The sequence below is a fragment of the Scyliorhinus torazame genome, chromosome 6, assembly GCF_047496885.1.
Source record: "Scyliorhinus torazame isolate Kashiwa2021f chromosome 6, sScyTor2.1, whole genome shotgun sequence".
Lineage (NCBI taxonomy): Eukaryota > Metazoa > Chordata > Chondrichthyes > Carcharhiniformes > Scyliorhinidae > Scyliorhinus > Scyliorhinus torazame.
The window spans coordinates 105,756,024-105,781,825 of NC_092712.1; the positions used below are offsets into that span (position 1 = coordinate 105,756,024).

At 44.4% G+C, this 25,802-nt stretch overlaps 1 protein-coding gene across 10 annotated transcripts in view; it reads right to left on the minus strand.

Annotated features, from left to right (window-relative positions):
* adam22 (ADAM metallopeptidase domain 22) overlaps window positions 1–25,802 on the minus strand; it is a 588,297-nt gene that overhangs the window by 550,815 nt on the left and 11,680 nt on the right. The gene's annotated exons all lie outside the window — the stretch shown is intronic.

The window sequence follows — 25,802 nt, forward strand, 5'->3', positions numbered from 1 at the left end:
TTTTTGATCAACAAAATACAGGTGGAGATAACTCATCACAGAATAATAGAACCTTACAGCTCAGAAGGAGGTGATTCAACCTATCCTGCCTGTACTGGTGCTTTGAAAGAGCTACAGTTTCCAATTAAATGGTGCAACAATGTTTGGATTAGAAAATTAGTCACATTAAATTAAGAAAGCACACTCGTTTTATCTCATATCTTCTACCTGATTCATTGTTCATGCCCTCTCTCCCTCCTTTAGCTTACTACAAGTTAAATTTATGGAACACAGAAATTATAAAAAGTGCGCTATCAGAAAATTGACATTGATCTTTTCTCACTCTCTCCCTCTCACACAAACACTCCCATATCATTCTCAGAACTGGTCTGTAAAACAAATCACTGAACACAAAATACATTTTGCTCAAGGAAAGCTTTTAAAATTTGTTCTCTTTTTTGAAATCATTTATGGGAAAAAGGAACATGCTGTGAGGTAAAGGCAATTACTCCACTAATAGAAAACACTTCAGAAACTCATCCAAAGACTCAACTAAGATATCAAATCAAAGAAGTCCACTTTGAGGCCTTCAAGGACAACCTTTAATAATGGATAATGGACAACAGACAAGTTATTTGATTATAAAATTAATAATTTTATTTCATTTTGTTTAAATCCTTAATCATAAAAATTAGGTAATCATTGATTTAACTATTTACTTGTTAACAGACAGATGGCTAATGGAACATTCTTTTGATTTTGAAAGATCCCTGAGGAGTAGATCATTTTTGAGGGATGGTGTTTAGTCTTTGATAAACAGGCCATGGAACATCTTAGCGGAGGAGACCAAAGAAAGCCTTATGATGTAATAAAGGGGGTTGAGTCAGTCTGTCTGCAGTTTTCCAAAGGATTTAGTCTGACAAGGCAGTGATTCAGGTGGCTCAATGTTTCTCTCTAAGGTCTTTACTCAGCAAAACGCAAGTAAAGCTGCTAGCTAACCTTATTTGTAAGTGGTTTTTGAACAATATTGGTTTGCTTAATTGGAATATATATGGTGAAGAATGTAGAAATTGTTATATATTGGATTGGATTGGATAGGATTTGTTTATTGTCACGTGTACTGAGGTACAGTGAAAAGTATTTTTCTGCAAGCGGCTCAACAGATCATTAAGTACATGGGAAGAAAAGGGAATAAAAGAAAATACATAATAGGGCAACACCAACATATACAATGTAACTACATAAGCACTGGCATCGGATGAAGCATACAGGGTGTAGTGTTAATGAGGTCAGTCCATAAGAGGGTCATTTAGGAGTCTGGTGACAGTGGGGAAGAAGCTGTTTTTGAGTCTGTTCGTGCGTGTTCTCAGACTTCTGTATCTCCTGCCCGATGGAAGAAGTTGGAAGAGTGAGTAAGCCGGGTGGGAGGGATCTTTGATTATGCTGCCTGCTTTCCCCAGGCAGCGGGAGGTGTAGATGGAGTCAATGGATGGGAGGCAGGTTCGTGTGATGGACTGGGAGGTGTTCACGACTCTCTGAAGTTTCTTGCGGTCCTGGGCCGAGCAGTTGCCATACCAGGCTGTGATGCAGCCCGATAGGATGCTTTCTATGGTGCATCTGTAAAAGTTGGTAAGGGTTAATGTGGACATGCCGAATTTCCTTAGTTTCCTGAGGAAGTATAGGCGCTGTTGTGCTTTCTTTGTGGTAGCGTCGACGTGGGTGGACCAGGACATATTTTTGGAAATGTGCACCCCTAGGAATTTGAAACTGCTAACCATCTCCACCTCGGCCCCGTTGATGCTGACAGGGGTGTGTACAGTACTTTGTTTCCTGAAGTCAATGACCAGCTCTTTAATTTTGCTGGCATTGAGGGAGATATTGTTGTCGCTACACCACTCCACTAGGTTTTCTATCTCTCACCTGTATTCTGACTCGTCGTTATTCGAGATCCGGCCCACTATGGTCGTATCATCAGCAAACTTGTAGATGGAGTTGGAACCAAGTTTTGCCACGCAGTCCTGTGTGTACAGGGAGTAGAGTAGGGGGCTAAGTACTCAGCCTTGCGGGGCGCTGATGTTGAGGACTATTGTGGAGGAGGTGTTGTTGTTCATTCTTACTGATTATGGTCTGTTGGTCAGAAAATCGAGGATCCAGTTGCAGAGTGGGGAGCCAAGTCCGAGGATTTGGAGCTTTGATATGAGCTTGGCTGGGATTATGGTGTTGAAGGCGGAGCTGTAGTCAATAAATAAGAGTCTGATGTAGGAGTCCTTGTTTTCGAGATGCTCTAGGGATGAGTGTAGGGCCAGGGAAATGGCGTCTGATGTGGACCGGTTGCAGCGGTATGCGAATTGCAGTGGATCAAGGCGTTCTGGGAGTATGGAGGTGATGCGCTTCATGATCAACCTCTCGAAGCACTTCATTACGACTGAAGTCAGGGCTACTGGACGGTAGTCATTGAGGCACGTTGCCTGGTTCTTCTTTGGTACCGGTATGATGGTGGTCTTCTTGAAGCAGGTGGGGACCTCGGAGTGGAGTAGGGACAGATTAAAGATGTCCGCAAATACCTCTGCCAGCTGGTCCACGCAGGCTCTGAGTGCACGACCAGGGATCGGGGCCCGTCGCCTTCCAAGGGTTCACTTTCAGGAAGGCAAATCTGACTTCGGAAGCTGTGATGGTGGGTATGGGTGAATTATGGGCTGCTGGGGCACTCAACAGTGGATTGTTGGTTACCTGCTCGAATCAAGCATAGAATGCATTGAGTTCATCGGGGAGGGGTGCGCTGCTGCCAGAGATACTGTTCGGCTTCACTTTGTAGCCCGTTATGTTGTTTAGTCCTTGCCACAACCGCCGAGAGTCTGTCTGTGACTCTAGCTTGGTTTGATATTCTCTCTTGGCATATTATAGTTAATAGTTGTGGCAGTAAGGTATTTAAAAGCCCTGGTTTAAAATACATATAGGCTGTGTATCTACTAAGAAGTCTCACAATACCAAGTTAAAGTCCAACAGGTTTATTTGAAATCACAAGCTTTCGGAGCGCTGCACCTTCATCAGGTGAAGTGGAGACAGGTTCACAAACACTGCTTATATAGGCATGGACACAATTGCAAGATAATTATAGATTGGAATGTGAAGAATGGTTGGAATGTGAGTTTTTACAGGTAAACCAGTCTTTACAAGTAAAAAGTGTGAATGGAGTGAGGGATAATCATAAGTAATCTTAATAAAACTGTAATTAAGGAGTTGTTAAAAGATAAGGTAATGATAGATTTTAACCATTTACTTGCTTTCAAGGGGTATTTTTTGGTTGCTGGAGATCCCCTAGAGAGCAGATAATTTATGAGGGATTGTACTTAATTTATGAGGGATTGTACTTAGTCCTATCTGAGCAGGTGATGGGACATCACAGTGGGATACTGATGATGTAATTAATGGGAGGAACCAAAGGCTCGATTCTCCGATTGCGGGACAGAGTGCCCGGGCCGTCGTGAACGCCGTTGCGTTTCACGACAGCAACGAGCGTGGGCACTAGCGATTCTGGCCCCACAGGGGGCCAACATGGCGCTGGGGTGGTTCACGCGCTTCAGCCTCACTTCCTGGCGCACACTGGGGGCGGCACATGCACAGTGGCTTTACGGAACGCGCCAGCCCCAAGGCAACATGGCGCGGTGGTTCTGGGGCCAGATGCGCAACAAAGTAGGCCTGGGGGGGGGGGGGGGGGGGGGCGGCCCACCGATCGGTGGGCCCTGATCGCGGGGCCAGACCCCATCGGAGGCCCCCCCAGGGACGAAGCTCCCCCACACGCCTGCCCCTGACCCTTCGCGCAGTGTTTCTGCCGGCAGCGACCAGGTGTGGACAGCGCCAGCGGGACTCTGCTTTTTCCATGTGGCCGCTCGGTCCATCCGGGCCAGAGAATCGGCGGCCTGGCCTCGTTCAGCGGCCCGCGACCAGCGGCGCGCCAAACGCGCCGGCGCAAATGGCGCTGATTCTTCGCATCTCGAAGTGTTTAAATTAAGTTTATTTTAACATGAAATATACCTATTGGTCAGAGTTATCACTCCTGGAGTATCCTTTCCCCACAGTTTTACAAATTGAAAAGTTGTTTGGAGTTCTTGTCCAGTAGTCTAACCAAAGTTGGGATCTGGTCCTATATCTTAACAATACATAATATCGTTAGTTGCAAGTGTAGGGACTGTTTTTTTTCTTTTATTTAAGAACTATTTGACCTGTTAACTGTAAAGTTGTTACTTTGTTGCTAAAGTGATTGATTCTGTGTTTAAATTAAAGTTTGTTTGAACATTAATAAAACGCTATTGATGAGTGTCATCACTACTTCCTCACAGTTGTACTAACTGCAAATTGTTAGGCTCCTCATCCAGGATCCTCACATCACTGAATAAAACAGGGGCTAGTTAAGCACAGGGCTAAAGAGCTGGCTTTTAAAGCAGACCAAGGCAGGCCAGCAGCACTGTTCAATTCCCGTACCAGCCTCCCCGAACAGGCGCCGGAATGTGGCGACTAGGGGCTTTTCACAGTAACTTCATTTGAAGCCTACCTGTGACAATAAGCGATTTTCATTTCATTCATTTCAAAACAATGAATCAAATAACTTTTTAAAAATCAATAAATCACTCAAAAATGATTTGATACTGTGTTGTTCAGCCATTTTCCTATTCACCCACTCTGTACAGTTCAAATTAAGATTTATAAAATGGCAAATATATTAAATTAGAACAATTTGATAAATATTAAATTTACTCATAAAATTAGCCATTTGATTTTAGAAATAGTCCCACAATTTTTCTCCTCGCAGGCATATTTCTCTCCCTTTGTTCTCCAGAGCTAAAGTTTCTAGGTTATTCTGGTCTTTCCATCCCAACGTTTCCTCGGCTGCAGGCACGCAAAATATTTTTGTCCATCATTTGGTAACTTTGCGCCTGTGTGTCTTTCGCCCTAGCTGAGAGTTGGATTCCAAATAAGTAACCCAGTTTGTCATGCATTGCTGCAGCTATTGCTACCAGTTCTAGATTGCGCCATTACATCTGGTGCCTCAACAATCCCCAATCTGCAGGACTGCTCTTGCATTCCTCTGCTTTCCTCTCCTGGGTCCCAACTCTACCAATTCACAATAGGATTTTTTTTTAAATAGCACGAGTTGCTAGGATAACTGTCAGCATAATTCCAATTCGTAATGCAAGATCTATAATGTCACCTTAACCAGCAGAAATGGCAAAATCCGTCCAGGCTGCATTGACATGGTTCTATCTCCATCTCTCCACATTTAGACGGCTCTGTGGAAACTCTGAATAGGGGAGGAATTTTATTGCTTACCGAACAGTGAAACGGATGGAAAATTTGAAAAAACGGGTATGATTTTTCTTTTCAAGTTGGTTATACTCAATCCTATCTGAATGCTGTCATTTCCCAGTCCCTTTCACTCAGGGCAAGGTACCCTGAGATGCCTTCTACCCCCTCAGTTTTAGATCTTCCAGGCGTCCCCAAATCAAGAAGCCTTCCCAACTGCCATCCATGAGCTGATCTCAGTTCCCCTTCACCACCCACTGAACTTACTCCTACTTGCTGTCCACAGCCTAATTCTGACACAGTTCTTCTCCTTCCTCCAGATGGTTGAGTTTGTTCTTGTCCACATTAGAATAGGAAATGGTTTCAGTGAAATTGAATTGTAATCATAGTTTAAAATTTGATATGCTGTCAGGAATCATCTGTTCCCAAAATCAAATGAGCTGATTTAAAAGCAGTTAGATGTAAATTGTGACAAATGTTTAGGATGAAATACAGCCAGGATGTCTTGTCAGAAACTACTTCGAAAATTGAGCTTTATTGATTGATTTTAATGATATACAGTTGTTATGTTTGCTGCAACAAACATTTGCATCAAAGCAATAGGCTGCTGAAGTAACAACATTTATCCACAGAATAATAAACTAATGGCCACAATTATTAAGGAGAATGAAGCATCCCGGTAGCTCTTTAAAACAGATGTGCACCACTGATTGAAAGAGATGCAAATGCTGCCTTGCCAACCTCTCAGCTTTTATTTTTTCCAGAGTTGATCCAAGAACTGATAATGATCTCAATTCATGCTTAAGTGCAAAAGTGGATCAAGAGGGATGTGTGATTTAACTGGCACAATTTTCATCAACCAAACTCGTAAATCAACAATGGTTTGGTAGGTTTCTCTCATTAATATCACTGTCACAGAGACACCTTGTCCCATTTTCCACAGCAACTGACTTACACTGGGGCACTTTGTTGGCCTTACCCAATATGCATCCTTTTTACGTGTCACTTTGGTACCTTAACAAGCTGCTCAACAGCTATAAAATGGTCATAATGCAACACAATTTAACTACCCCCTATCCCCCCATTATGTTATTTGTTTGACACACAAACCATACCAATGCTTCAAGTGGTATTACTGCTTGCAACCAACAGTTCAATAGTTTAGGTCCCTACCAAATGCTTTAGGGTAGTTCAAATGAAAATGACACAATAGCAGGAGAATCCAGTGGTGATCTAGAATGAAAATATAAAAAGATTCATTGAACAAAGGTTTTCCATATCCCACTACCTCCATGGTTCCTCATAAGGCCACTTCCCTTTAGAATAGAATCTATAAAATAGAATCCCTACAGTGCAGAAGGAGGCCATTCCGCCCATTGAGTCTGCACCGACCCTTGGAAAGAGTTCCAACGCCTCTACCCCATCCCCATAACTCCACCTAACCTTTTTGTCATCAAGAGGCAATTTAGCATGGCCAATTCACCTAACCTCCACATTTCTGGACTGTAAGAGGAAACCAGACCATCCAGAGGAAACCCACACAGACACGGGGAGAAAGTTCGAACTCCACACAGACAGTCACTCGAGGCTTGAATTGAACCTGGGACCCTGGAGCTGTGAGGCAGCAGTGCTACCACTATGCCACCCATCAATTAAATACTTATTATCTATTATCATAAGATTAACACCTATTTAATAGCTAATCAGCATTGAAAGAGTGTGTTGAGCTACTGCCATCTGACACAGATCAGAGAGGCTGTTTGATATTTTTGTAACAGTACCTGCATGATTTTTATTGCTCCATGAACAATCATCACTTTAATTACCATTTACAAAATAGCAGATGTGTTCCATGTGTCACAACTTTGATCATTCAAAATATCATTTATCTGCACGGTTCAAAATAATAAAACCGTGATCCTGTAGTTCCAACAATATGCTGAGATATGTGAAAAATAAAATACCTTAATCAGTTTGTAAAGGATGCGTTGAAAGATGTATGACTTTAAATAAAGAATTGAATTTGAGGTTCTATCTTTTTCTGAATCAAAATCCATTAATGTTCCAGACTTCATATACTGTCTGCATGTCTTTAGTTATTTGAAGTTAAAGTATAACCGATGTCAAGCAACTCTTGAAGGAACTACACGCAAAACACTGGTTGATTTGCCACAGAATGCACATTATCTATTATCAGCCATCTCGGTATCAAGAAAAACTAAGAAGATGTTGGCTAGTTTTGTGGGTAACAGTATTTCTCAAAAACAAAACAATCATTCAATGTGAAATTCTCAACCCCAAGAAGGGAAGACATAGGCGCAGAATTAGGCCATTCGGCCCATCGAGTCTGCTCCATCATTCGATCAAGGTGGATAGGTTCCTCATCCCCATTCTCCTGGGGATTTACAATTTTGAATTTCAGTAATTCTACCTTATAACAATAATCTTTATTATTGTCACAAGTAGGCTTACATTAACACTGCAATGAAGTTACTGTGAAAATCCCCTAGTCGCCACATTCCGGCACCTGTTTGGGTACACGGAGGGAGAATTCAGAATGTCCAGTTAATCTAACAAGCATGTCTTTCGGAACTTTTCGGAGGAAACCAGAGCACCCAGAGGAAACCCACGCAGACACGGGGAGAACATGCGGACTCCACACAGACAGTGCCCCAAGCGGGATTCAAACACAGGTCCCTGGTGCTGTGAAGCAACAATGCTAACCACTGTGCTACCGTGCCACCCTACCTTCAGAAAATAATTGTTATATTTCACGTTATCCTCTGCAGCACAGCAAAATGTGAGGTCTAATTTAGATACCAAATTTCATTTGTTCGCATATCTCAAATTTTACAGGTAGCCCTCAAATGGATTCCATTCTGTTTAGTGACCAATTGGAGAAATGCTCAATGATTAAAACTAGCCTTCAGCAGCAACTGAAATAACAACAATCTTATTTTAAAATTCACTATGCTGAAGATCTGGCCATCCATTTAAAATGCGATGGCAAGAGAGAATCTCAGCATATGACGTTTTACATGGATTTGATTTACATAAATGTTTCACTGAAATACGGCACATTCATTCTTGCACATCATCAGCATAAACTCATCCAACTACCATGTTTGCTGTATAAAATATTTACAATGGATTGCTATTCCCGTTTTGCGGTTTGGCTGCAGATTATACAACTCAGCCTTCTTCGTGAATATGAACGCCCATTTAGCCAACATGTGGCAATTGCCCTGACTGTAAATGTAGACAACTAAATTCATTTTTTGCTAAACTCCAGCTACCATAGGCTAGAATTTTATGTTCGGGGTCGGGGGCGCGATCGACCGAAGTTCTTGGTGTCATCGAGCACGCGCGTGCAATGCTGAGGTCGGATATGATCCGATGTTCACGCGCCAAAAATTAAAGGGCCAATTAAATCGATTAACAAACCAATGGGCAGCGATTTTACACGAGCAAAATGGGTGGGCGCTAATCACGTTTTTTGCATTTGCTCAATCCAAGGGTGAGATAAAAAGTCCCAGGACGGTAGCAATTTCTCCGTCCTTGTGAGTCCGTTGCTGTGTGACTACAGAGTTGAGATTCTTAGCAATTCTTTAGCTTTTTCAAGCCAGCATTTCAGGACCTCCTCTTCCCTGGAAGGTTTCCCTGAGGATTGGAGCTTGATGATCCCTCATTTAGAAGGCACTAGTCTCTGCATGTTCCAATGGGAATACTGTATTCTGAGGAGGAAGAGAGGGACAGGAGGGATAGGAGGCAAGGTGAGCACAGCCTGGGTCCCAGGGTGAAACCTTTAATAGGGGGCACAGGCTCAGTTGGTGACCAGCAGGGAGGCCAAGATGGGAAGGGACATTGCAGGTGGCACTACTGAGCGGGTAGAGCTTACAGGCAGCACACCAACTACTTCCCATGTCTGAGGTCCAGTGGCACAGAATGCTACGCCTCTCTGGGGATTCTGTGACAGAAAAATGTGACATAATATGCTCTGACATCATCTGCAACTGCATAGGCAATCACCCCATGTCGGTGGCTTTGAAGGTCAGCGTGACATTCAACTTGTAGACCTCAGGTTCCTATAAGGACTCAGTGGGGGATCTCAAACAGCTGCACACAGTTGTGTCAAACGGGTGACCTATGCCATCTTTAGACATATCCGCACGTTCCTCCACTACCAGATGATGCCAGCCAGGTGGTGAGTGCATGAAGCTCCATGGTGACGCCTGCTTTCCCCGCATCCTGGGTGTAATAGAGTGCACATGTATGGCCATTAAGGCATCAGCATTGTGACTTGTCATCTCCTGACTCCATCTCCCTGAAGGTCCTATTCCAGATCTCCCCTTCCCCAGTCCAGCAATTAATTTGGTCATTTCACTGTGGCACATCACACCCTCCAATGCACTGAGAACTATTGCACTGACATTCCAGCCTTGACAGGGCAGACTTCAGTTCCTGTTGCATACACACTCCGACGCCTGAGCACACAGAGGGATGGGCAGCCAACTGCACTTCTCCATACAGGTCCACTGCATTTCTGCACTTACACTTGCCATCCGCAGAAGATCACTGAGCCTTTTGTGACGCTGAAGCCACATGTGGCACACCATGGGCTGGATTCTCCATCCTGCTGCACCCCCGCTGGTGGGATGCTCTGTTTTGCCGGCTGGTCAATGAGGATTCCCATTGTGGGACAGCCCCATGCTGTCGGGAAACCCCCGGGCCGCCAGCAAACCGGAGCATCCCGCCGGCGGAGAATCCAGCCCCATATCGTGTCCACCAGGCCTTTTTGGTCAAGTGGGACAGCCATCTCTTTCTGTCCCTCAGCAGGAGAATCTGCTGCCCAGCACTGACCTCCTGAAACAGGAAACCCCTCCAATGCATTCCCACTCCTGCACAGTGCTAATACAACCCCTGGAACGAGTTTTAGATCTGCTTCCATCCACACCGATTATGGGCACACCCAAAGGATAAAATTCAGGTTAGTTTTTATTTGGGAATTCAAATATAATTCTGAAGCATTTCTGATTTAATCTAACACAAAGGGTCAGATTTCCACAGTCAGAAGAACTCTGGAACCATATAAAAATGGTGGGTGGCATCCAATTCTGGAATTTCAGCCCCTATTCCCGGTGCCCCCAATTTTCACTGGCGAGCAATAAGGGTGTAAATAACAAGTCTACACCCTGTCCACGGGACCTGGCCGGCACCTCCTAGCCCCCTGGAATTTACATGGAACTGGGCCAGTGGCCCCTTAGATAGGTCATCAACCATAGCCTGCAGTTGGGAACCTTTTGAAGGTTAAGTTCAAAATGCCTTACCCAGGTCCCACCCATGCCGGCACAGTGACTGTTGTCTTACAGTGCCCGGGACCGGCTTCAAATCTGGCCTTGGGTGACCATCTGTGTGGAGTTTGCATGTTCTCCCCATATCCTCTGGTCTCCGGTTTCCTCCCGAAGTCCAAAGAAGTGCAGGTTAGGTGGATTGGCTATGCTTAATTGTCCCTTAGTGTCCAAAGATGTGTAGGTTAACTGGAGTTACAGGGGTAAGAATTAAGTGTTTTTTAAAGCAGTTTCACACATGGCATTGTAACAAAAGGGTTAATTGGTTCTGTACCTAAAGCATACAGGATGAAAGGGCATGGAAGGACCATGGAGGGAATATGGGGCCACTGTGGGCTGGTGAGGGGAATAGGGTGAGTGGGCGATGATGGGGGGTAAGGGATGAGGACTAAAGGGCCAGAAATGTAACCAAACAACTGGGTCAAAGCCCTAGAGAACTGAGATGGCCATTTTAACCCACTATCCCTGTGGCATTAATATAGAAATATCGAAAATAGAAGCAGGAGGAGACCTTTTGGCCCTTGGAGCCTGCTCCACCAATCATTATGATCATGATTTATCATCCAACTCAATAGCCTAATCCCTCCCCCCCCCCCCCCCCCCACCCCCCACCCCCCACACACATCCTATTATCCCCTTCACCACAAGTGCTATATCTAACTGCTTCTTGAAAACATACATGTTTTGGCCTCAACTACTTTCTGTGGTAACAAATTCCAGAGGCTCACCACTCTCTGGGTGAAGAAATTTCTCCTCATCTCTGTCCAAAATGGTCTACCTCGTATCCTCAGACTGTGACCCCTGGTTCTGGACACCCCCACCATCGGGAAAATCCATCCTGCATTTACCGTGTCTAGTCCTGTTAGAATTATATAGGTTTTTATGAGATCCCCCCTCATTCTTCTGAACTCCTGTGATCACAATCCTAACCGACTCAATCTCTCCTCATACGTCCATCCCACCATGCCAGGAATCGGTATGGCAAACCTTCACCGCACTCCCTCTGGAGCAAGAACATACTTTCTCAGATAAGGAGACCAAAACTGCACACAACATTCCTGGTGTGGCCTCACCAAGGCTCTGTATAATTGCAGCAAGACATCCTGCCCCTGTACTCAAATCCTCTCGCTATTCGATCCAACTCTATCTGATACATACCTCCTCAGGTAAAACTAGCACATAAAGGGGCACTTTATAACAAGATTTGCCTACCAAGCCAAGAAAATTCCAGACTCAAGCTATCCACCTCCGTAGCAAAACTCCAGCCAGAAGTTTTACTTCTGTTTCTAATAAGCACAAATATCACTTGCATATTAAACCATATCTACAAGACTATCTTTGTCTAAAATAACCTACCTTCTTAATGCTGTTAGACATGCATTAAAGGCCATTGCTATAGTGAATATTTAATTTATATTACATAATGTATACCAATTTTGCATGGTTGTAACTAATTAAATAACACCCATTTTTTGCACCGGTGTCTACTTTGAGGCTTAGCCAAAGGTCTGAATTTTGTTCATCGCATTTCATGGATCGCCAACGAAAGGTGATTCAGTGATCAGGCACTACAGAGTCAAAGCAGTTCCTGAAAGATGTGGAAATTATAGCACCCTTTTAAAAAGCATTCTCTTACTGCTGAGTAATGAAATGAGACTGCTACAGGAATGACAGGTCTGAATAATTGACAATACTCCTGCAGGCTTTGCACCAGCAGCTTAATTACTGTTCTTTAGTTTTTATGAAATAAATCATAAGTTAAAGTCCACGTGTAGACACATGAATGAAAACTAGAAACATTTTATTTACACAAAGTGATTTTTATTTTTATATGCATCATGTAGCACACATATTATAGTAACTACTGGCTGTAACAATGTTTTTTAGTAATTCATAGTTAAGTGCTATTAGACCCCTAGGCATCTATCGCCACAGTATTGACATCCTCAATTAGCAAAATTTAAAAGAATAGTGAAAATACAGGACCACCATTCAGCCATTAAAATACAGAATGGAATTCATAAGTTCATTAAAATAGTTGAAAATTGTCACTGCAATCCTATAGTTTTTAAAACCATGGCTAAAAGGGGCTGGTTTAGCAGAAGGGGCTGGTTTAGCACACTGAGCTAAACAGCTGACTTGTAATGCAGAACAATGCCAGCAGCATGGGTTCAATTCCCGTACTGGCCTCGCCGAACAGGCGCCGGAATGTGGAGACTAGGGGCTTTTCACAGTAACTTCATTGAAGCCGACTTGTGACAATATGCGATTACTATTAAAAGTAAAACTAATGGGCAGCACGGTAGCACAAGTGGGCAGTAGGGTAGCACAAGTTGGGCAGCACAGTAGCACAAGTGGTTAGCGCAGTGGCTTCACAGCGCCAGGATCCCAGGTTCGATTTCCTGCTGGGTCACTGTCTCTGCGGAGTCTGCACGTTCTCCTTGTGTCTGCGTGGGTTTCCTCCGGTTGCTCCGGTTTCCTCACACAGTCCAAAGACGTGCAGGTTAGGTGGACTGGCCATGCTAAATTGCCCCTAGTGTTAGGTTAGGAGGGGTTATTGAATTGCGGGGATCGGGTGGAATTGAGGGCTTAAGTGGGTTGGTGCAGACTCGATGGGCCAAATGGCCTCCATCTGCACTGTATGTTCTAGGAATGTCAAAACCTGCGAACTTTCAGCGGGCCTGAAATGCTGATATTGTTTTCTTCTGTCTGACTGTCTGACCTGCAGCACTTCCTGTTTTAGTTCAGATTCCCAGCATCTGCAGTACTTTGCTTGAACCATAATGTCATTGCTTACAGCCTGGAGCATGATAGGAATATTTAACCACTGAGGTGCAAACATATTTGATCAGGTCTCAAAGACCAGAGCTGGTCTCAAGTGAATTTAGAGGTCAATTAGAAGCTAATTGCTGAACGATGTTTTTGTAGTGTGGCACCTTTCTGTTAATCATTATGATTTATGCTGGCTTATGAGCGATGGATGCATACCAAGTTCAAAACTTGTAATTCACCGGACCTAGATCACTTACAAATCTTTCCCACGGACCATTTATAAAAATAAACAGGGACGTTAGCTGTCAATTGCCAATGTTAATTGCTTAGTTTAACAAAAGAAATTATGTTGTAAGTTCAAGAACAAGATAATGCCATTTGAACACAAAAAGTTTTTCTCTCTTTTGAATTTAAGTAAATGTTAACGGCCAACGTTTTTTTGAAATTTATGGAAAAGCTGTTCCGAATTCCAGAATTATTCTGCTGCTGATGAGAACTAAGCAATCTATAATCTTGATTGTCAGACTTTGGTAGCATGTGGAAACTGCTCTGTCATACCAAACAGTCACAAATCAAAATTGAACAGATAGGGACCACACCAATTGGCAAACAATAAACGGGAATGGAAACTATCAATTACATTCAAAACTTAAGTCAAAAGTAGGCAATGAAAATATTTATTGGCCAATAAAAAGAGGGTAAACCAATACTTTAAAAAAATATTTTTGGACACTTTTGTGTACTCCATGAAGCTGATGATTTAGTACAATCGTCGCCACTAGTAATGGATGCATAGGTGTAAATATGATTTGTCCACTATACATGTTGACTTCAATGGAAATAATATTCAGGAAAAATGTAAAATTTATTGCTTATTCACCATTGTACAAAAATCAAGATCTATCACATGGTGTTCAGAAGAAAAAACTGAAATCTCAATGAAATACATTTAATGCTAAATCAGCGATTTTGGACCTAAATAGGCTCGAACAGAATGCTTTCTAAATACTGAAAAATTACAAATTGTGGAGGCGCAATTGTAAGCGATGCAGTCTGTGTAGTGTGTCACATGACTACGTGCTGACATCATCAGAGGCACTTGGGAGATTTTCCCTCTCTTCCATCTTAGACTGTGAGCAAGCAACACCTCTATTAATAAAGTTTGACAACTAGTTAAATAACCTACAGTGTGGCAATCTGGTTATCCTTTTCACTTCTGTGAGTAAAAACAAAATACCTTAAAACATAAAAGTATTAAAGACAAAGCTGGCGATGAGGGTGTTTATCTATCAAAGTAGTCAGAAGAAACAACTCAGACCTGGTACTCGAGTCCAGGATCGATTTCGGGAGACCAGACCCACCATAAATGTGTGGTTAAACTGGCCATCGGGATTGGGGTTTTTAGCCTTGATAAGAGTGCATATTAATTTTAGAAGTGATGAAAAGGACTCAAGACCTTACATTTTTTCTATGCAACAGCGGCAGTGCTCCAAGAGTCGGAGACAGAAAAAGAGAAAATGTTTTCAGCCAGTCGATTTGCACAAAAAAAACAGCCTGGAAAAGAAAAAGCCAGAAAATAAAGGGGTAGGCTGTAAAAATACAAGTTACTTATCGAGCTGGGGAATTTTTCCAGCTGCGCGCTTTCACATGTGGCAGGCTGCAGTATCGGACCCTCAAACATAGAGAGAGAGAGAGAGACCTGCTTTTGGGAAGTAACTGCCAAAAAAGGAAAAATAGAACAATAGTGACCAAGATTACGCAGAATTACAGCTGATACTTTTTGTATTTAGAACAGATTGGTGTTTGCAACAATTTTTTAATGCCACAGTCCAACGTAGAAAAGGAAATCTTTACAGAAACAACAAAAGATATAATATAAATTAAATTGGAAAATTATAGATTAGAGGGTAGGAAAAGTTCAAGAAAGTACAACTTAAAAACAGGATGTGATGCCAGGAAAAGGGACGCGGTGGAACTATTCGATGAGAATGCGGAATCATGGAGTCACTATGAATAAAGATACCAATACGATCTTGCTGCAAACAGGATACTGGGTGAAATCAAAGTAGCAACTTTCTTCAGTGTAAAGGATTGAAAACTATCAACTATTACAAAGTCTTGTCCATCCTACAAAGCTGGTACAATAACTTATGAGAATTGACACAGACCCTTGAAGAACACTTCTCGCCCAAACCATTAATGTTAGCAGAGAGGTTAAGATTTCATCAGCGTAGTCGAGAAGAAGGTGAAAATATTCCACAATTTGTAACAGTACTACAGAGACTAGCAAAGAATTGTGAGTTTGGATCGACTCTTGAGGACATGCTGCAAGACAGACTTGTGAGCAGATTGAGAAATGGGCTCTCTAACACTCAAACATGCTGTTGAAATAGCAGTATCTATGCAATTATCAGTAAAAGAAACTTCCCAAATCGGAAGCTAATGCCAATATAAACAAGATGAATTCTGAGAAAAGAAGATCTCTCAACAAGCAAGCATGCCATAGATGTGCCCAGATGGGGGATTCTCCACAAGAATATTGTGTTGAGAAAACAAATGTGGTAATTGTGGCAAGAAAGGTAACATAAATATTATTTATCCCCTTTAACCCTGTGACCCAGTCTAACCTTTTTGGACACTACGGGCAATTTAGAATGGCCAATTCACCTAACCTGCACATCTTTGGATTGTGGCCCAAAAGCTTATACATTTGGTGCCGTACCAGAATATATGCGTATGGCTCGCCAGCCCACAAGAACAGCAATCACACCTATCCTCAATACCAGCGAAGAACCCGCTCATCCTTGCCCTATTCATGTGCGTCCTATGGAATACTTTTAACTGAGCCAGGCTGAGCTGAACACATGAAAACGTGGAGTAGGAATGACAGGATAGACAGGATGAATGCGTGGCTTGAGAGATGGTGCAGGAGGGAGGGATTCTGAATCTTGGGACATTGGAACCGGTTCTGGGAGAGATGGGACTGTTACAAACTGACGGTCTACACCTGGGCAGGACTGGAACCAATGTCCTAGGGGGGTTGTTTGCTAGCGCTGTTGGGGAGGGTTTAAACTAATGTGGCAGGGAGATGGGAACCAATGCAGGACGGCAGAGGGTAATAAAGAAGGGATAGAAACAAAAGCCGGTAAGGAGAAAAATCGAAAGCAGAGAAACAGATTGAACTGCATTTATTTCAATGCAAGAGGCCTAACGGGCAAGACAGATGAACTCAGGGCATGGATAGTTACATGGGACTGGGATATTATAGCTATTACTGAAACATGGGGGCAGGACTGGCAGCTCAATGTTCCGGCGTACAGATGCTATAGGAAAGATAGACCAGGAGATAAGAGAGAAGGGTGAGTTGCATCTTGGATTAGGGACAACATCACAGCAGTACAGAGAGAGGATATATCCAAGGGTTCGTCCACTTAAGTCTATATGGGTAGAACTAAAAAATAAGAAGGGTGAGATCACTTTGATAAGACTGTACTATAGGCCCCCAAATAGTCAGCGGGAAATGGAGTAGCAAATATGTAAGGAGATTACAGTTAGCTGCATGGAAAATTAGGGTGGTAAAAATAGGGGACTTTAACTTTCCCAATATTAACTGGGACAGCTATAGCACTAGGGGTTTGAATGGAGAGAAATCTGTTGAATGCATTCAGGAAGAATTCCTCATTCAATCTGTGGATGGCCCAACCAGAGAGGGGGCAAAACTTGACCTCCTCTGAGGGAATAAGGAGGGGTAGGTGACTGAAGTGTTAGCGAGGGATCACTTTGGGACCAGTGACCATAAGTTTTAAGATAGCTATGGAGAATGATAGTTCTGGCCCAAAATTTAAAATTCTAAATTGGGGCAAGGCCAATTTGATGGTATTAGGCGGGAACTTTCAAAAATTGATTGGGGAGCCTGTTTACAGTCAAGAGGACAGCTGGTAAGTGGGAGTCTTTCAAAAGTGTGTTAACTCGGGTTCAGAGTGAGCACATAGAATGAAGGGTAAGGCTGGTAGAAGTAGGAAATCCTGGATGACTCGGGATATTGAGGCCATGGTCAGCAGAAAGAAGGAGGAATATGACATGACCCAGTTAATATTGGTGACTGAACAGGTAGACGAGGGTAGAGCAGTTGATGTGGTGTATATGGATTTCAGCATTTGATAAGGTTCCCCACGGTAGGCTATTGCAGAAAATACGGAGGCTGGGGATTGAGGGTGATTTAGAGATGTGGATCAGAAATTGGCTAGCTGAAAGAAGACAGAGGGTGGTGGTTGATGGGAAATGTTCAGAATGGAGTTCAGTTACAAGTGGCGTACCACAAGGATCTGTTCTGGGGCCATTGCTGTTTGTCATTTTTATAAATGACCTAGAGGAGGGCGCAGAAGGGTGGGTGAGTAAATTTGCAGACGACACTAAAGTCGGTGGTGTTGTTGACAGTGCGGAAGGATGTTGCAGGTTACAGAGGGACATAGATAAGCTGCAGTGCTGGGCTGAGAGGTGGCAAATGGAGTTTAATGTAGAGAAGTGTGAGGTGATTCACTGTGGAAGGAATAACAGGAATGCGGAATATGTGGCTAATGGTAAAATTCTTGGAAGTGTGGATGAGCAGAGGGATCTCGGTGTCCATGTACATAGATCCCTGAAAGTTGCCACCCAGGTTGATAGGGTTGTGAAGAAGGCCTATGGAGTGTTGGCCTTTATTGGTAGAGGGATTGAGTTCCGGAGTCATGAGGTCATGTTGCAACTGTACAAAACTCTGGTACGGCCACACTTGGAGTATTGCGTACAGTTCTGGTCACCTCATTATAGGAAGGACGTGGAAGCTTTGGAACGGGTGCAGAGGAGATTTACCAGGATGTTGCCTGGTATGGAGGGAAAGTCTTATGAGGAAAGGCTGATGGACTTGAGGTTGTTTTCGTTAGAGAGAAGGTTAAGAGGAGACTTAATAGAGGCATACAAAATGATCAGGGGGTTAGATAGGGTGGACAGTGAGAGCCTTCTCCCGCGGATAGAAATGGCTATCACAAGGGGACATAGCCTTAAACTGAGGGGTAATAGATATAGGACAGAGGTCAGAGGTAGGTTCTTTACGCAAAGAGTGGTGAGGCCGTGGAATGCGCTACCTGCAACAGTAGTGAACTCGCCAACATTGAGGGCATTTAAAAGTTTATTGAATAAGCATATGGATGATAATGGCATAGTGTAGGTTAGATGGCTTTTGTGGACTTCCCATGTCGGTGCAACATCGTGGGCCGAAGGGCCTGTACTGCGCTGTATAGTTCTATGTTCTATGTTCTGTGCACAGGCAGCTGGGCTCAAGTGGATCCCTTGAAGAGTATAGAGCTTGTCGGAGTAGAGTTAAGAGAGAAATCAGGAGGGCAAAAAAGGGGACATGAGATTGTCCTGGCAGATAAGGCAAAGGAAAATCCAAAGAGCTTTTACAGATACATAAAGGGTAAAGAGTGACTAGGGAGAGGGTAGGGTCTCTTAAGGATAAACAGGTTCATCTATGTGCGGATCCACAAGGGATGAGACAGATCCTAAATGAATATTTCTCATCAGTATTTACTGTTGAGAAAGGCACAAATGTGAGGGAAATTGGGGAAATAAAAAGTAATGTCTTGAGGAGTGTACAAATTACAGAGAAGGAGGTGCTGGAGGTATTAAAGCACATCAAGATAAACAAATCCCCAGGACGTTGTGGGAGGCTGGGGAGGAAATTGCCGGCTTCCTATCTGAGATATTTGAATCATCGACAGCCACAGGAGAGGTGCCTAAAAATTGGACGGTAGCAAATGTTGTGCCCTTGTTTAAGAAGGGCTGCAGGGATAAGCCCGGAACTACCGACCGGTGAGTCTTACTTCTGCAGTGGGTAAATTGTTGGAAGGTATTCTGAGGGACAGGATCTACACCCATTTAGACAGGCAAGGGCTAATTAGGAAAAGTCAGCATGGCTTTGTAAGGGGAAAGTCATGTCTCACAAATTTGATTGAGTTTTTTTGAAGGGGTAACCAAGAAGGTAGATGAGGGCAGTGCGGTCGACAGTGTCTACATGGACTTTAGCAAGGCCTTTAACAAGGTACCGCATGGTAGGTTGTTGCAAAACGTTAAATATCACAGAATCCAGGGTGAGGTAGCCAATTAGATACAAAATTGGCTTGGCAACCGAAGCCAAATGGTGGTTGTGGAGGGTTGTTTTTCAAATTGGAGGCCTGTGACCAGCAGTGTGCCTCAGGGATCGGTGCTGGGTCCACTGTTATAGAACACAGAATATAGAACAGTACAGCACAGTACAGGCCTTTCGGCCCACAATGTTGTGCCGACTATTTATCCTAATCTAAGATCAACCTAACTTACACCCCTTCAATTTACTGATGTCCATGTGCCTGTCCAAGAGTCGCTTAAATGTCCTTAGTGACTCTGAATCCACCACCTCCGCTGGCAGTGCATACCACGCACCCACCACTCTCTGTATAAAGAACCTATCTCTGACATCTCCCCTATATCTTCCTCCAATCACCTTAAAATTATGTCCCTTTGTGACAGCCATTTCTGCCCTGGGAAAAGTCTCTGGCTATCCACTCTATCCATGCCTCTCATTACCTTGTACACCTCTATCAAGTCATCTCTCTTCCTTCGTCATTCCAGTGAGAAAAGCCTTAGCTCCCTCAACCTTTCTTCATAAGACATGCCCTCTAGTCCAGGCAGCATCCTGGTAAATCTCCTCTGCACCTCTCCAAAGCATCCACATCCTTCCTATAATGAGGTGACCAGAACTCAACAGAATATTCTAAATATGGTCTAACCAGGGTTTTATAAAGCTGCAGCAAAACCTCACGGCTCTTAAACTCATTCCCGCTGTTAATGAAAGCCAACAGACCATACGCCTCCTATCAACCTGGGTGGCAACTTTGAGGGATCTATGTACATGGACCCCAAGATCCCTCTGTTCCTCCACACTTCGAAGAATCCTGCCTTTAACCCTGTATTCAGCATTCAAATTTGACCTTCCAAAATGAATCACCTCACATTTATCTAGGTTGAACTCCATCTACCACTTCTCAGTCCAGCTCTGCATCCTGTCAATGCCTGTTGTAACCTGCAACAGCCCTCGACACTATCTACAACTCCACCAACCTTCGTGTCATCGGCAAACTTACTCCCCCACCCTTCCACTTCCTCATCCAAGTCATTTATAAAAACCACAAAGAACAGGGGCGATATTCTCCGACCCCCTGCTGGGTCGGAGAATCGCCAGGGGCTGGCGTGAATCCCGCCCCCACCGGTTGCCGAAGTCTCCGGCACCGGAGATTTGGCGGGGGCGGGAATCGCGCCACGCCGGTTGGCGAGACCCCCCGCTCAATTCTCCGGCCCGGATGGGCCGAAGTCCCGCCGATAAATTGCCTGTCCCGCCGGCGTAAATTGAACCACCTAGCTTACCGGCGGGACAAGGCGGCGTGGGCGGGCTCCGGGGTCCTGGGGGGGGGGGGCGCGGCGCGATCTGGCCCCGGGGGGTGCCCCCACGGTGGCCTGGCCCGCGATCGGGGCCCACCGATCCACGGGCGGGCCTGTGCCGTGGGGGCACACTTTCCCTTCCGCCTCCGCCACGGTCTCCACCATGGCGGAGGCAGAAGAGACCCCTCCACTGCGCATGCGTGGGAAGCTGTCAGCGGCCGCTGACGCTCCCGCGCATGCGCCGCCCCGAGATGTCATTTCCGCGCCAGCAGGCGGGGCAACAAAGGCCTTTTCCGCCAGCTGGCGGGGCGGAAATTCCTCCGGCGTCGGCCTAGCCCCTCAATGTTGGGGCTCGGCCACCAAAGATGCGGAGCATTCCGCACCTTTGGGGCGGCGCGATGCCCATCTGATTGGCGCCGTTTTGGGCGCCTGTCGGCGGACATCGAGCCGTTTTCGGAGAATTTCGCCCCAGATGTTCCAGAACAGATCCCTTCGGGACACCACTCATCACCAACCTCCAATCAGAATACTTTCTGTCCACTACCACTCACTGTCTTCTTTCGGCCAGCCAATTCTGTATCCAGTCAGCCAAATTTCCCTGTATCCCATGCCCCTGACTTTCTAAATGAGCCTACCATGGGGAACTTTACCAAATGCCTTACTGAACTCCATATACACCACATCCACTGCCCGACCTTTATCAAAGTGTCTCGTCACATCCTCAAAGAATTCAATGAGGCTTGTTAGGCATGACCTGCCCATCACAAAGCCGTGCTGACTGTCTTTACTCAAACTATGTTTTTCTAACTAATCATAAATCCTATCTCTCAGAATCCTTTCCAGTATTTTGCTCACCACAGACATAAGACTGGCTGGTTTGTAATTCTCAGGGATTTCCCTATTCCCTTTCTTGAACAGGGGAACAACATTCGCCTCCCTCCAATCATCCGGTATCACTCCAGTTGAGAATGAGGGCAGCACGGTAATACAAGTGGATAGCACTGTGGCTTCACAGCGCCAGGGTCCCAGGTTCGATTCCCCACTGGGTCACTGTCTGTGTGGAGTCTGCACATTCTCCCCGTGTCTGCGTGGGTTTCCTCCGGGTGCTCCGGTTTCCTCCCACAGTCCAAAGACGTGCAGGTTAGATGGATTGGCCATGATAAACTGCCCTTAGTGACCAAAAAGGGTAGGAGGTGTTATTGGGTTATGGGGATAGGGTGGAAATGAGGACTTAAGTGGTCGGTGCAGACTCGATGGGCCAAATGGCCTCCTTCTGCACTGTATGTTCTATTTTCTATGACGCAAAGATCATCGCCAACAGCGCAACAATCTCCTCCTTCACTTCCCGTAGTAATCTTGGGTATATCCTGTCTGGCCCAAGGGACTTATCTATCCTGATGCTTTTCAAAATTTCCAGCACATCCTCTTTCCTAATATAAACCTGTTCGAGCCTATTAACCTGGTTCACGCTGTTCTCACGAGCAACTAGGTCCCTCTCTCTAGTGAAAAATGAAGCAAAATAATCATTTAGGGCCTCCCCTATGTCCTCAGACTCTAGGCACAAGTTCCCTCCACTATCCCTGATCAGCCCTACTCTCACTCTGATCATCCTCTTATTTCTCACATGAGTGTAGAACGTCTTGGGGTTTTCCCTAATCCTTCCCGCCAGGGCCTTTTCATGCGCCCTTCTAGCTCTCCTAAGTATATTTTTGAGTTCCTTCCTGGCTACCTTTAAACCCTCTAAAGCTATGCCAGATCCTTGCTTCCTCAACCTTACATAAGCTACCTTCTTCTTCTTGATTAGAAGCTCCACTTCTCTTGTCATCCAAGGCTCCTTCACCTTACCATTCCTTCCATGTCTCAGTGGGACAAAACTATCCAGCCCTCGCAGCAAGTGCTCCTTAAACAATCCCCACACTGTTGTGCATTTCTCTGAGAACATCTGTTCCCAATTTATGTTCCTCAGCTCCTGTCTAATAGCAGTATAAATTCCCCTCTCCCAATTAAATACCTTCCCATACCGTCTGTTCCTATCCCTCTCCATGACTATGGTAAAGGTCAAGGAGTTGCGGTCACTGTCACTGTAATGCTCTCCTACCGAGATATCTGACACCTGGCCAGGTTCGTTGCCAAGCACCAAAACCAATATGGCCTCCCCCCTAGTCAGCCTATCTACATATTAAATCAGGAATTTGTGATATATATGAATGATTTGGATGAGAACGTAGGTGGCATGGTTAGTAAGTTGTCAGATGACAACAAGATTGGTGGCATAGTGGATAGTAAAGAAGGTTATATAAGATTGCAACAGGATCTTGACCAATTGGGCCAGTGGGTCGATGAATGTCAGATGGAGTTTAATTTGGATAAATGTGAGGTGATGTATTTTGGTAGATCAAACCAGGGCAGGACCTACTCAGTTAATGGTAGGGAGTTGGGGAGAGTTACAGAACAAAGAGATCTAGGAATACAGGTTCATAGTTTCTTGAAGGTGGAGTCGCAGGTGGACAGGGTGGTGAAGAAGGCATTCGGCATGCTTGGTTTCATTGGTCAGAACATTGAATACAGGAGTTGGGACGTCTTGTTGAAGTTGTACAAGACACTGGTACGGCCACACTTGGAATACTGTGTGCAGTTCTGGTCACCCTATTATAGGAAGGATATTGTTAAACTAGAAAGAGTGCAGAAGAGATTTACGAGGATGCTACCAGGACTTGATGGTCTGAGTTATAAGGAGAGGCTGGATAGGCTGGGATTTTTTTCCCTGGAGCATAGGAGGCTTAGGGATAATCTTACAGATGTCTATAAAATAATGAGGAGCATCGATAAGGTAGATAGTCAACATCTTTTCCCAAAGGTAGAGGAGTCTAGAACTAGAGGGCATAGGTTTAAGGTGAGTGGAGAGAGATACAAAAGAGACCAGAGGGGAAATTTCTTCACACAGAGGGTGGTGAGCATCTGGAAAGAGCTGCCAGAGGCTGTGGTAGAGGCGGGTACAATTCTGTCCTTTAAAAAGCAGTTAGACAGTTACATGGGGAGGGTGGGTATAGAGAGATATGGGTCAAATGCAGGCAAGTGGGACTAGCTTAGTGATAGAAACTGGGCGGCATGGACCAGCTGGGCCGATGGGCCTGTTTCCATGCTGTAAATATCTATGACTCTATGACCCAAAAAGACTGGAATTGATCAGCTAACTCTTTGAAACTGGCATATGATAAGGGTAATGGCATTATGGGTAATAAGACCATAAGACATAGGAGCGGAAGTAAGGCCATTCGGCCCATCGAGTCCACTCCACCATTCAATCATGGCTGATTTCAACTCCATTTACCCGCTAATGTATTAGCATGGATAGAGGATTGGTTAACTAACAGAAAGCAAAGAGTGGGGATAAATGGGTCTTTGTCTAGTTGGCGATCAGTGGCTAGTGGTGTGTCTCAGGGATACGTTTTGAGACCACAATTGTTTACAATTTACATAGATGATTTGGAGTTGGGGACCAAGAGTAATGTGTCAAAGTTCGCAGATGACACGAAGATCAGTGGTAGAGTAAGTGTGCTGAGAACACTGAAAGTCTGGGAATTAGATAGTTTAAGTGAGGCGGCAAATGTCTGTCAGAGAGAGTACAATGTTGGTAAATGTGAGGTCATCCATTTTGGTAAGAATAACAGCAAAATGGACTATTATTTAAATGGTAAAAAATTGCAGCATACTGCTGTGCAGAGGGACCGGGGTGTCCTTGTGCATGAATCGCAAAACGTTGGTTGCAGGTGCAGCAGGTAATTAGGAAGGCAAATGGAATTTTGTCCTTCATTGCTAGAGGGATGGAGTTTAAAAACAGGGAGGTTATGTTGCAACTGTATAGGGTGCTGGTGATGCCACACCTGGAGTATTGTGTACAGTTTTGGTCTCATTACTTAAGAAAAGGTGTACTGATACTGGAGGGGGTGCAGAGGAGATTCACTAGATTGATTCCGGAGTTGAGAGGATTGTCTTATGAGGAGAGACTGAGTAGACTGGAACTATACTCATTGGAATTTAGAAGAATGGGGGGGGGATCATATAGAAACCTTCTTGTCCATCGCCCAGATCGAGCCAGATGTTCCGTCACCCAGAGTTCCTAATGTTACCTTATATGGGAACAGGTTATGTGCAGCTCACACCACCAGAGATGGGACAACTGGGGCGGGCTCAGGTGGCCTGTCAAACGTTCATCAACCAGACCATTGGCTGCTGAGACCCCCTCCTGAGTCATCATTGGCCGGACACCAGAGGAGTGTCTGGAAAGGCGGGGAGGGAGGGGGATAAAAGTACGCATCTCAGACACACGAGCAACAAAGACTCGATATGCGAGGTGACCGTGACCAGACCAGGAGGAAGGAAGGAAGCAAGGAAGAGACTGCCAGCAAGAACCACCTTTGTGAAGACGGGCCAGAGGATTTCCGATGATCAGATCCACAGCTTCCCAAGCCATTTTAGTGGATAGTGCACTTGAATCTGGGGTATCCTCTTGTTTTATGTGGGTAATTTAAGGGTTAATAGTATTATTATTAATAAACTAATTGAACCTTTATTTGTGTTTGTCCTTTGTCCATCTTGCAACTAAGGGCACCTGAGTAAAACTTGATATACTGGTCGAAGTATCTGAGATTTAGCAAATACAAACAGTTACATGACTAAAATAATTTTTTCCAATATTTTAAAATAACAAGGTGGAACTTTCAACTTCAATAGGGGTGTAAAACTGGCCAAAATAATTTCAAATATGTATTTATCTGCAACCCAAATATGTTTCCACAGTGGAAAGAATAATCAGACATCTCATCCATTTCACACCTTCGATTTGAAAGTTCCAATCAGAATATTTTCTATTTTCTCTATTTTCTCTTTTGTTCTTCCAACAACTTTTTAAAAAAGTTTAAGTTCATTACCAGATTTCTCCAAAAT